Source organism: Artemia franciscana, chromosome 20 (genome assembly GCF_032884065.1).
Source record: "Artemia franciscana chromosome 20, ASM3288406v1, whole genome shotgun sequence".
NCBI lineage: Eukaryota > Metazoa > Arthropoda > Branchiopoda > Anostraca > Artemiidae > Artemia > Artemia franciscana.
In genome coordinates, this window is record NC_088882.1 from 14,670,280 (window position 1) to 14,682,478 (window position 12,199).

The window sequence follows — 12,199 nt, forward strand, 5'->3', positions numbered from 1 at the left end:
TTTTTGTTCTCTGCATCAGGTTTGCGCTTAATTTTATACTTTTTGGGCAGATTAAACAATTGTTTAAATATAACGTTGCTCATCCCCACTTCCCCTGTTCAAATTTTTTGAGATGTGCATCAATCCATAATTACAGTTTTATTTTATTCTGTGCATCAGCTCTGCACAAAATTTTATAAATGTTTTAAAATATCAAATTTTTGTTTACATATGACGTTATTCCTACCCACTTAACCTGAACTAATCTCTGGAGCTGTGCATCAATTCATTAAATAAAAGAGCAAGAAAATATCTGTACATTTTATTTACAACAAGTTTACATCATGGTGTCTCAAAATGAAACAATTAGTTGCCTTGTGCCAGCGCAGTGGAAGAGTCCGGGTCTTTGAGTTCTAAAGTACTCCGGTTCAATCCCGCACGGTGCAAGGAATCAGATATAAGTCAGCTATTATAGGATTATTCCTTTTTTTTCTGCTTTGAAAGGCTTTTGCAAAAATCTTTTTACTAAAGGGAAAGCAAATGTTCTGTGGCTCTTTGGTCAACAACTTTCAAGATCCCTCTATGACCCTTTTGGTCAGTGCTAAAGCTCTATATTTTACCCCCTTCGACAGTTAATCGCTCTCTATAATCCCAACTATCCCCCCGTTATGTGGTGGGGTATAGCATGTTTTATTTTGGCTCCTAATTGACAGCAAAAAAGGCATAATTGTTTGGTAAAGAAACGTTTTAAGGATATGCACATACAAATCAAGATCCATTTAGCAATTAATCAAGAACGGTGTTCTTGGTTCAGAAGGGAGTCGTAGAGTTTTTAGGCTACCCTCAGATGAGCATGCAGAAATAAGAGCTGTGAGCATTTCCTTCTTCTTCCCTGCTTTATTACTATTTCATACCTCTACTTTACTGTAGATTGGTATAGTATACCAAAGGTATAGTATAGATTACTATACCATTACTTTATTTATAGTTACTTTATTTATAGGAGAGGATTCAGACTTTTGTTCAGATTTTCTAAATGAAACATTGGATATGCTAACCTCGCTACGAGAAGCATCTCTTTTTCAACATGTAAGTTTATAAGGACGTTAATTTTTCCGAAGTAGGAACTTCAGTTTTACTTTTTCGTTTTTATAATTTTAAAGTAGAATTCAGAGACTTAACCTTCTTAGTCCCAAGAGGAGTTGCATTCCAATTTTTGAAAAACGTTACTGGAAAAGCAATGACTTGGCTATTTCTGAGTGCTATGTATTAAGATTTACGTTTCATCGAAATTACAAGAATAAGTAATATGTTTTATGTACATCAGATGGTACAACTTAAAGTTAGATACACAACCAAATAATATAATAAAGAAAAAATACCACATAAGACATGACGTGTCAACAAAGACAACTGGACACTTTCAACCTAAATCATAGTAGCTGATTAAACCTGAGAACTGGGTTTAAATTGGCAAAAGATTAAATAGTTGAGAAGAATAGTTGAAATAGGTTAAGTCTTTATCACCTAATTGTTATATTTTTAATCATATTTTTCACAGTTTACTGGTAATAATCTGGTAAAACAGATCTTAGTCCCAAAAGGCCCATAGTACTAACCTCGAAGTTTTCATAAGAAATTTGATGTTTCTCTCTGTCAAGAATATGAGCCTTAGCAAAATAATCTAAAAAATTAATAGACTAAACCCGTTTTCTTCATTGTCGGTAGTGAAGCAAATACAGGTTAGTCAGATCAATTCAAAATAGAGTGAGGGCCATTTGTCATTGAATTAAATTGAAATTGTTTAATTAAACAGTTCATTAAACAGTTAAATTAAACATTAATTAAACAGTTAATTAAACATGATACAAATCATGCATATTGGCTCATACTGGCCCAATTTTAAATTTGCGCTACAAAATGGCGTTTGTCGTAATGGTATTCTTCTGTTAGCTGGAAAGGGGTGTGAAACATTGCATGTTTTTTGTATATTGGGTCATACTGCCCCAATTTTAAATCTGGGGCACAAAATGGCGTTTGTCGTAACGGTATTCTTTTGTTAGCTGGAAAGGGTAGTGGAACACTACATTTTTTCGCATAATGGCTCATACTGGCCAAACACAAAATTTAATCTTAAATGACTTTTGTCTAAATGGTATTCTTTTGTTTGCTGGAAGGGGAGTGGAAAACTAAATTTTCTGTGGATTATGGCTCATACTGGCCGTATTTTAAATTTGGAGTACAAAATGGCTTTTGTAGTAATGGTATTCTTTTGTTAGCCGGAAAACAGAGTTGAACATTACATTTTCTATGCAGATTTGCTCAGACTGGCCCGATTTTAAATTTGGGGTACAAAATGGCGTTTGTCGTAATGATATTTTTTTTTAACTGAAAAGAGGAGTTTTGCTTATTATATAAAATAAGTTACATTTTATCGTTTGTCGTATTGATGTTTTTTTTAACTGGAAAGAGGAGTTTTGCTTATTACAAGAAATAAGCATTTTTTTTGCTTAGTTTCTCCTACTGGCCCGGTTTTACATTTGCGATTCAAAATGGCGGTTGTCGCGATTGTTTGTCGCAATGGTATGCCTTTGTTAGCAGAAAAGAAGAATGGAATACTACATAGTCTAAGCATATTGGCTCATACTGGCTCGATTTTAAATTGAGGGTACAAAATGGCTTTATTCGTAAGGGTATTCTTTTGTTAGCTGGAAAGGGGAGTGGAACACTACATTTTCTGTGCATATTGACAGTAACTGGCCCGATTTTATATTTGGGGTACAAAATGGCGTTTGTCGTAATGGTATTCTTTTGTTAGCTGGAAAGGGGAGTGGAACACTACATTTTCAAATGAATTTTGAGTACAAAATGGTGTTTGTCACAATGGTATGCTTTTTTTTTACTGGTTTTTGTGTATTGGCACACACTGGCTTGATCTTAAATTTTTTGTACAAAATGCCGTTCGTCGTAATGGTATTTTTTTGTTAGCTGGAAAGAGAGTGAAACACTGCATTTTTTTTGCACATTGGCTCATACTGGCCATATTTTAAATTTGGTGTTCAAAATGGTGTTTGTCGTAGTGTGATTTATTTTGAAATAGCCATTTTGTTCCGCATAGTCAAAAACCTCAATAACTATGTCTTTGGGAATGACTTACTCCCCCACAGTCCCCGGGGGAGGGGCTGTAAGTTACAAACTTCGACCAGTGTTTACAAATAATAATGGTTATTGGGAAGTGTACAGACGTTTTCAGGGGATTTTTTTTTTGTTTTGGGGGTGGGGTATGTGGGAGGATCATTCCTTGGAGAAATATGTAATGGGGGAACAGATATTCAATGAAAAGGGCGAAGCATTTTCTAAAATTACTATAAAAAAAACAATAAAAAAATAAACATGGAAAAGTTTTTTCCATTTAAAGTAAGGAGTAGCACTGAAACTTAAAACGAACAGAGATTATTACGCATATGAGGGGCTCTAAAAATACTTTAGCTTAAAAAGTGAGGTATTTAGGAGGAGATAAATACCTCGCTCTTTATGCTATAGTATTTTCAGTAATTTCAACTATTTATTCTACGGCCTTTCTGATTCAGGGGTCATTCTTAAGGAATTGGGAAGAAACTTACGATTTAGTGTAAAGAGCGATGTATTAACCAGGGTACAAACCCCTCATATACATAATAGAAATATAAGAATATAAAAGTTTGTTATGTATGTTAGTTCTTAAGTTACGTATATTTTTTACTAATGAAAACATTCGTTAAAAATCAAAATTAATAGTTGCCTTTTTATGTAACCGAAAAATTGCAGGGGAAACTAGGCCTCTTTCCCCGCCCCTTGTTTCTCAAAATAGTCTGATCAAAACTAAGAAATAGCCATTTAGCCAAAAAAGAAATTAATGTGCAAATTTCATTTTAATAATTTATGTGTGGAGAGCCAAAATCAAACATGCATTAATTCTAAAAAGTTCAGAAATTGCATGAAAAACTAGTTTTTTAACTGAAAGTAAGGAGCGACATTAAAACTTAAAACGAACAGAAATTACTCCGCTTATGAAATAGGTTGTCCACTCCTCAACGCCTCGCTCTTTACGGTAACGTTTTTAATTGTTTTAAAAAGTAGAATTGTGGCCAAGAGTCAAACTTTAGCGTAAAGAGCGAGGCGTTGAGGAGGGGACAACCCATTTAATATATGGAGTAATTTCTGTTCGTTTTAAGTTTTAATGTCGCTCCTTACTTTCAGTTAAAAAAAACTAGTCTTTTTATGTAATTAATTGGAAAGGAGAGTGGAATACTAAAATCTTTGAATTTTGGCTCATATTGGCCCGATTTTAAAATGGGTGTACAAAATGGCTTTTTTCGTAATGGTATTCTTTTGTTAGGTGGAAAGGGGAGTTGAACACGACGTTTTCTGTGAATGTTGGCTCTTACTGGTCCGATTTTAAATTTGGAGTACAAAATGGTGTTTGTCGTAATGGTACTCTTTTGATAGCTGAAAAGGGGAACGGAACACTACATTTTCTGTGCACATTGAATCACACTGGCCCGATTTTAAATTGGGGGTACAAAATGGTTTTTTTTTCGTATTGGTATTCTTTTGTTAGCTGCAACGGGGAGTGGAACACTACATTTTCTGTGCATATTGGCTCATACATGCCCAATTTTAAATTTGGGGTAAAAAATTGTGTTTTCGTAATAATACTCTTTTGTTAGCTGGAAAGGGGAGTGGAACACTACATTTTCTTTGTATATTGACTCAAACTGGCCCGATTTTAAATTTGGAGTACAAAACGGTGTTTGTCGCAATGGTATGCTTTTGTTAGCTGGAAAAGGGAGTCAACTACTATATTTTCTGTGCATATTGGATCATACTGACCCGATTTTAAATTTCGAGTACAAAATAGCTTTTATCGTAATTTTATTCTTTTTTTAACCGGAAAAGGGAGTAGAACATTACATTTTCTGAGCATATTGGCTCATACTGGCCCGATTTTGAATTGGGGGTATAAAATGGCTTTTTCGTAATGGTATTCCTTTGTTAGCTGGAAAAGGGAGTGGAACATTATATTTTTTCGCATATTGGCTCATACTGGCCTGACTTTACATTTGGGATACAAAATGGTGTTTGTCGTAATGGTATTCTTTTGTCAGCTCGAAAGGGGGTGGAACACTATGTTTTTCTTGTGTATTGGCTCCTACTGGCATGATCTTAAATTTAGTCTACACAATGGTGTTTGTCACAATGGTGTTTGTTTTTGCACATTGGCTCATACTGGCCAGATCTTAAATTTGGGGTACAAAATGGCGTTTGTCGTAATGTTCGTAGTGGAACACTACGAATTTTGTATATTAGCTCGTGCTGGCCCTATTTTAAATTTGGGGTCCAAAATGGCTTTTTTTGTAATGGTACTCTTTTGTTAGCTTGAAAGGGGAGTTGAATACTATATTTTCTGTTCATATTTGCTCATACTGGCCCGATTTTAAATTTGGAGAACAAAATGAATTTTTTCGTAATGGTATTCTTTTGTTAGCTGGAAAGGGGAGTAGAACACTACATTTTTTGTGCATATTGGTTCATACTGACCCGATTTTGAATTGGGGATACAAAATGGCTTTTTTCGTAATAGTACTTTTTGTTAGCTGGAAAGGAGAGTGGAACACTACATTTTCTGTGCATATTGGCTCATACTTGCCCGATTTTAAATTTGGAGTACAAAAATGGCCTTTGTCGTAATGGTATTCTTTTGTTACCTGGAAAGGGGTGTAGAACACTACATTTTTTGTGCATATTTGCTCATACTAGCCCGATTTTAAACTTGGAGTAAAAAATAACTTTTGTCGTAATGGTATTCTTTTGTTAGCTGGAAAGGGGAGTAGAACACTACACTTTTTTGTGCATATTGGTTCATACTGACCCGATTATAAATTGGGGATACAAAATGGCTTTTTTCGTAATAGTACTTTTTGTTAGCTGGAAAGGGGAGTAGAACACTACGTTCTCTGTGCATATTGGCTCATACTAGCCCGATTTTAAAGTTGGAGTAAAAAATGGCTTTTTTTCGCAATGATATTTTCTTGTTAGCCGGAAAGAGGAGCTGGAATGCTGGGCTACAGATGCTCAAGCTTATGTCGAAACATTGCGGCCCTCCTATTGCACCTGACAGCTGAGCAAGGCGCCAGGCTCGAAAGAGTTCAGAAAAGAATTCTAAAGATAGTTTCGAAGAGGGCAGAAATGTTCTATGAAGAGCTGCTGACAAAGTTTAAAGTACAAACTCTGGAAGAAAGAAGAGAGAAACTCTGCAAGGACTTCGGAAGAAAGTATTTGATCCACCCAATCCACAACAAAACGACTCCCGCGCAAGTTTACAGGGTCTGTTGACAAACTTCAGCCGGTACGCTGTGCCCACCAGCGGTTAGCGAAGAGTTTTATACCTAGTTTTATAAAAATGTATAACGAAAATCAGGAGGATTGATAAGTGTGTTGTTTTCTTTGTTTGTTTTTTGTTGTTTTTTTTTGCGTCACTTTTTAATGTGACTATACCAAAGAAATTTGGCAGTGCCATGAAAATTTTGGTGAAAATAAAATTTTGTCGATCTATTTATCTATCAGAACACTACATTTTCTGTGTAAAATGGCTCATGCTGGCGCAATTTTAAATTTGGAGTACAAAATGGCTTTTTTTAGCAATGGTATGCTTTTGTTAGCTGGAAAGGGGAGTGGAACACTACATTTTCTGTGCATATTGGCTCATACTGGCACAATTTTAAATTTGGAGTTCAAAATGGTATTTTGTCGCAATGGAATGCTTTTGTTAGCTGGAAACATAATTTTATATATTTTTGAAAAGATCTAATTTTTGTTTCCGTATGACGTCACTCATCCTCACATTCCTCTACAAATATCTGGAGCTGTGAATAAATTCTTGATTACTGTCCCTTTTTGTTCTCTGCATCAGGTCTGCGCTTAATTTTATACTTTTTGGGCAGATTAAACTTTTGTTTAAATATAATGTTGCTCAACCCCACTTTCCCTGTTCAAATTTTTTGAGACGTGCATCAATCCATAATTACAGTTCTATTTTATTCTGTGCATCAGCTATGCACAAAATTTTTTAAATGTTTTAAAATATCAAATTTTTGTTTACATATGACGTTATTCCTAACCACTTAACCTGAACTAATCTCTGGAGCTGTGCATCAATTCATTAAATAAAAGAACAAGAAAATATCTGTATATTGTATTTAAAACTAGTTTACATCATTGTGTCTCAAAATGAAGCAATTAGTTGCCTTGTGCCTGCGCAGTGGAGCACTCATGTTCAATCCCGCAAGGCGCAAGGAATCCAGATATAAGCCAATTTTACATAAAAAAAACTAGTTTTTTTAACTGAAAGTAAGGAGCGACATTTAAACTTAAAACGAACAGAAATTACTCCGTATATGAAATGGGTTGTCCCCTCTGCAATCCCTCGCTCTTTACGCTAAAGTTTGACTCTTTGCCACAATTCTACTTTTTAAAACAATTAAAAGCTGGTTTAAATTGGCGAAAAATAGTTGAAATAGATAAAGTTCTTATCACCTAATTGTTATATTTTTAATCATATTTTTCACAGTTTACTGGTAATAATCTTGTAAATCAGATCTTAGTCCCAAAAGGCCCATAATACTAACCTCGAAGTTTTCATAATAAATTTGATGTTTCTGTCTGTCAAGAATATGAGCCTTTGCAAAATAATATAAAAAATTAATAGACTAAACCGTTTTCTTCTTTGTCGGTGGTGAAGCAAATACAGCTTACTCAGATCAACTCAGAATAGAATGAGGGCCAACTTTCATTGAATTAAACAGTTCCCGGCCTATAAAAAGTAAGCAAGAGTTCAGTGGCACTAACTCATAAAAATATTTTGGGCAAAATGTATGTTTGAAAATCATATTGGCTCATACTGGCCAAATTTTAAACAGTTTAAGCATTCGGTACAAAATGGCGTTTGTCGTAATGGTATTCTTCTGTTAGCTGGAAAGGGGTGTGGAACATTGCATATTTTTGTATATTCGGTCATACTGCCGCGATTTTAAATCTGGGGCACAAAATGGCGTTTGTCGTAACGGTATTCCTTTGTTATCTGGAAAGGGTAGTGGAACACTATATTTTTTGGCATAATGGCTCATACTGGCCAAACACAAAATTTAATCTTAAATGACTTTTGTCTAAATGGTATTCTTTTGTTAGCTGGAAAGGGGAGTGGAAAACTAAATTTTCTGTGGATTATGGCTCATACTGGCCGGATTTTAAATTTGGAGTACAAAATGGCTTTTGTAGTAATAGTATTCTTTTGTTAGCCGGAAAACAGAGTTGAACATTACATTTTCTGTGCATATTTGCTCAGACTGGCCCGATTTTAAATTTGGGGTACAAAATGGCGTTTGTCGTAATGATATTTCTTTTAACTGGAAAGAGGAGTTTTGCTTATTACAAGAAATAAGCATTTTTTTGCTTAGTTTCTCCTACTGGCCCGGTTTTACATTTGCGATTCAAATTGGCGGTTGTCGTGATTGTTTGTTGCAATGGTATGCCTTTGTTAGCTGGAAAGAAGAATGGAATACCACATAGTCTAAGCATATTGGCTCATACTGGCTCGATTTTAAATTGAGGTTACAAAATGGCTTTATACGTAAGGGTATTCTTTTTTTAGCTGGAAAGGGGAGTGGAACACTTCATTTTCTATGCATATTGACTCAAACTGGCTCGATTTTATATTTGGGGTACGAAATGGCGTTTGTCGTAATGGTATTCTTTTGTTAGCTGGAAAGGGGAGTGGAACACTACATTTCCAAATGAATTTTGAGTACAAAATGGTGTTTGTCGCAATGGTATGCTTTTGTTTGCTGGTTTTAGTGTATTGGCTCATACTGGCTTGATCTTAAATTTTTTGTACAAAATGGCGTTTGTCGTAATGGTATTCTTTTGTTAGATGGAAAGAGACTGAAACACTGCATTTTTTTTGCACATTGGCTCATACTGGCCATATTTTAAATTTGGAGTACAAAATGGCGTTTGTCTTAATATGATTTTTATTAACTGGAAATGAGAATGGAATACTACAATTTTTGAATATTGGCTCAAGCTGGAGTTATTTTAAATTTGGGGTACAAAATGGCGTTTTTCGTAATGGTATTCTTTTGTTAGCTGGAAAGGGGAGTGTAACACTACATTTCCAAATAAATTTTGAATACAAAATGGTGTTTGTCGCAATGGTAGGCTTTTGTTAGCTGGTTTTTGTGTATTGGCTCATATTGGCTTGATCTTAAATTTGTTGTACAAAATGGCGTTTGTCGTAATGGTATTCTTTTGTTTGCTGGAAAGAGAGTGAAACACTGCATTTTTATGCACATTGGCTCATACTGGCCATATTTTAAATTTGGTGTTCAAAATGGCGTTTGTCGTAATGTGATTTTTTTTTCAAACAGTTCGTGGTAACGAACTGTAGTAGGGAGCGACCCGGCTCAATAGTAAACGAAACTCTAAAAAACAGAATTTTGATGCTAAAATATACATCCAAAGAATCGGATTTTCATTCTGATTTTAAATATATAAGACTCATCAAATTTAGTCTTTGTCATCAAAAGTTAAAAGCCTGAGAAAATTTGCCTTGTTTTGGAAAATAGGGGGAATCACAAAGTCATAAAATCTTAACGAAAATCACACCATCGCATTTGGCGTATCAGAGAACCCTAGAGAAAATATTTCAAGCCCCTATCTACAAAAATGTGGAATTTCGTATTTTATGCCAGAAGACAAATCACGGGTGCGTGTTTATTTTTTTTTTATTTTTTTTTCCCAAGGGTCATCGTATAGAACAATTGGTCCTAGAATTTCGTAAGAGGGCTCATTCTAACGGAAATGAAAAGTTCTAGTGCCCTTTTTACGTGACAAAAAAACTGGAGGGCTCGTAGGCCCCTTCCTACGCTCATCTTTTTCCAAAGTCAACGGATAAAAATTTTGAGATAGCCATTTTGTTCCGCATAGTCAAAAACCTCAATAACTATGTCTTTGGGAATGACTTACTCCCCCACAGTCTCTGGGAGAGGGATTGTAAGTTACAAACTTGCAATCCCTAGAAACACATATAATAATGGTTATTGGGAAGTGTACAGACGTTTTCAGGGGACTTTTTTTTGTTTTGGGGGTGGGGTTGAGGGGAGAGACTATGTGGGAAGATCTTTCCTTGGAGAAATATGTCTTGGGGGAACAGAAGTTCAATGAAAAGCGCGAAGAATTTTTTAAAATTACTATAAAAAAAACAATGAAGAAAAATGCATGGAAAGGTTTTTCAATTTAAAGTAAGGAGTAGCATTGAAACTTAAAACGAACAGTGATTATTACGCATATCTAAAGGGTTACGAGCCCACTAGTATTCCTTTTAACTATCTCCCCTCGTGGCAGATGCATATTGGAAGAAAACTTGTTTTGTTCCTTGTTTGGTTTTTTAGTATTTTACTTAAAAGACCAAGACTTTTTAACATTTATTTAGTTTTGTCTGATTGGACCAAAGAAGATCAACTACCAGTTTACGGGTAAAGCTAGAGGAGCTGGTTATTTTGAAGAAAAGGCAAGCGTGATCAAAGGAGGAAGTGTCACAGACGAGAAACCGTTTTTGGAAGTATGAATTAGAAATTTAAAGGATGGAAACTGATAACAAATTTTTATCGAAGATTAAAAAAATAATAAAATACTTTAAAAAGACGTATTTATCTCCAAATACATTAGTTTGTTGTATCCAATTGAAGTTCCTTCTTCTTCTTTTTTTTTAGTGCAGCCAACGAATTAGGCGTTCTCGAAGTATTTTTCTTTAACTCTTTTTGTCATTTCTTATGCAGTATTTTAACGAGTTTTAAAGACTGAACTAAGATTCGCGTTGATGCAGTGCATCATACCCTAGTTCTGGCATCCAGTTTCCACGCCATGTTGCATGATGTAAATTTTCACACTTATCAGCGCTTTATCATTTTTGTTTTTTAATATTTTTATTTTCAGCTTTTATATAGTCTTTCTTTAGTAGTATGTATTAAAGCGCTATCTACTTCTGGCTACGATGGACATTAATCACAGCATCTACCTAGCTAAAAGAGCAATTACGTTAGAATTTTCTATTCTAGTGCACTTGTATGGGGCTCATCAGTGAAGCATTTGCCACAAAATGTTGGAAAGGACCATATCCTTAATGACGAAGATGTTGTTCAAATTGTTAAGAAAGTTTGATATGGACTCTGTGTCGCTCTGTTTATGACTCCCATGGACTCGAATAAATTTTACTCTATTACCAGTGTTATTTTTAATTTGAAATTATAATTTGAGGGTTCGGACAACTCACTAGGGCCTTATTTTATTATTATTATTTGTAAATACTTATGGAATTACTGTATAATATTCGTAGTGTAAAGTGTCTATAGTCCTAGAAAGGCTATAGCAAGGTCTTATCCAGGGGGAAGGGTTTTGGTTTTAACCCCCACCCCCTAAAATTTGTGTCCGACTCATAAAACGTAACAAAATGCATATGAACAGGTTTACCTGAACAAAATACTGGATGTGTCCTTGGGTTATAGCCTTCTAGAATCTTAAGGAAATTGTCATATACAATTGTTCTAGATTGTTCAATTTTTGTCCTTTTCTTTATCCAAATGGCAAGAGAGCCACTTTTATGTTTTGCTTGGACTCCTAAAATTGCCTTCGTGACTCTTTCTCTCTCTTTCTTCTTTTTTTTCGTAAAAAGAGGCAAACACAGACAACAAGATGTACACAGAAGTTGTCAGGAAGGTTTATAAGTACGTTATATGTCAGAGATAACTGTTCAAGGTTATTTCTTTTTACTAATTATTTTTAAATAGACTAATTATTTGAAGCCCAAAGTGGGCAAAGTGGGCTAATTATTGAAGCCAAAGATGGGTACCAGAAAGGAGCAATCAAGCAAGGATATCTTGTTGTATTTAGCTGGATACTAATAATAATTTGACCAAAAAATGTTCCTTAACCCCTTTTGATTTTTTTTTGAATGCCAGCCGGATATCTCGTTCTTTGGCATCCAAAATGTATGTTTGATCAAGAAACATGACGAAATGATAAGAGAGCAATCTTTGGCACTATAAAATTGTATGAATTAAAATTAAGTCATATCGCCACTGACAATGCAGAATTGCCTGATAAAACTTGAAAAATACTAAACAAG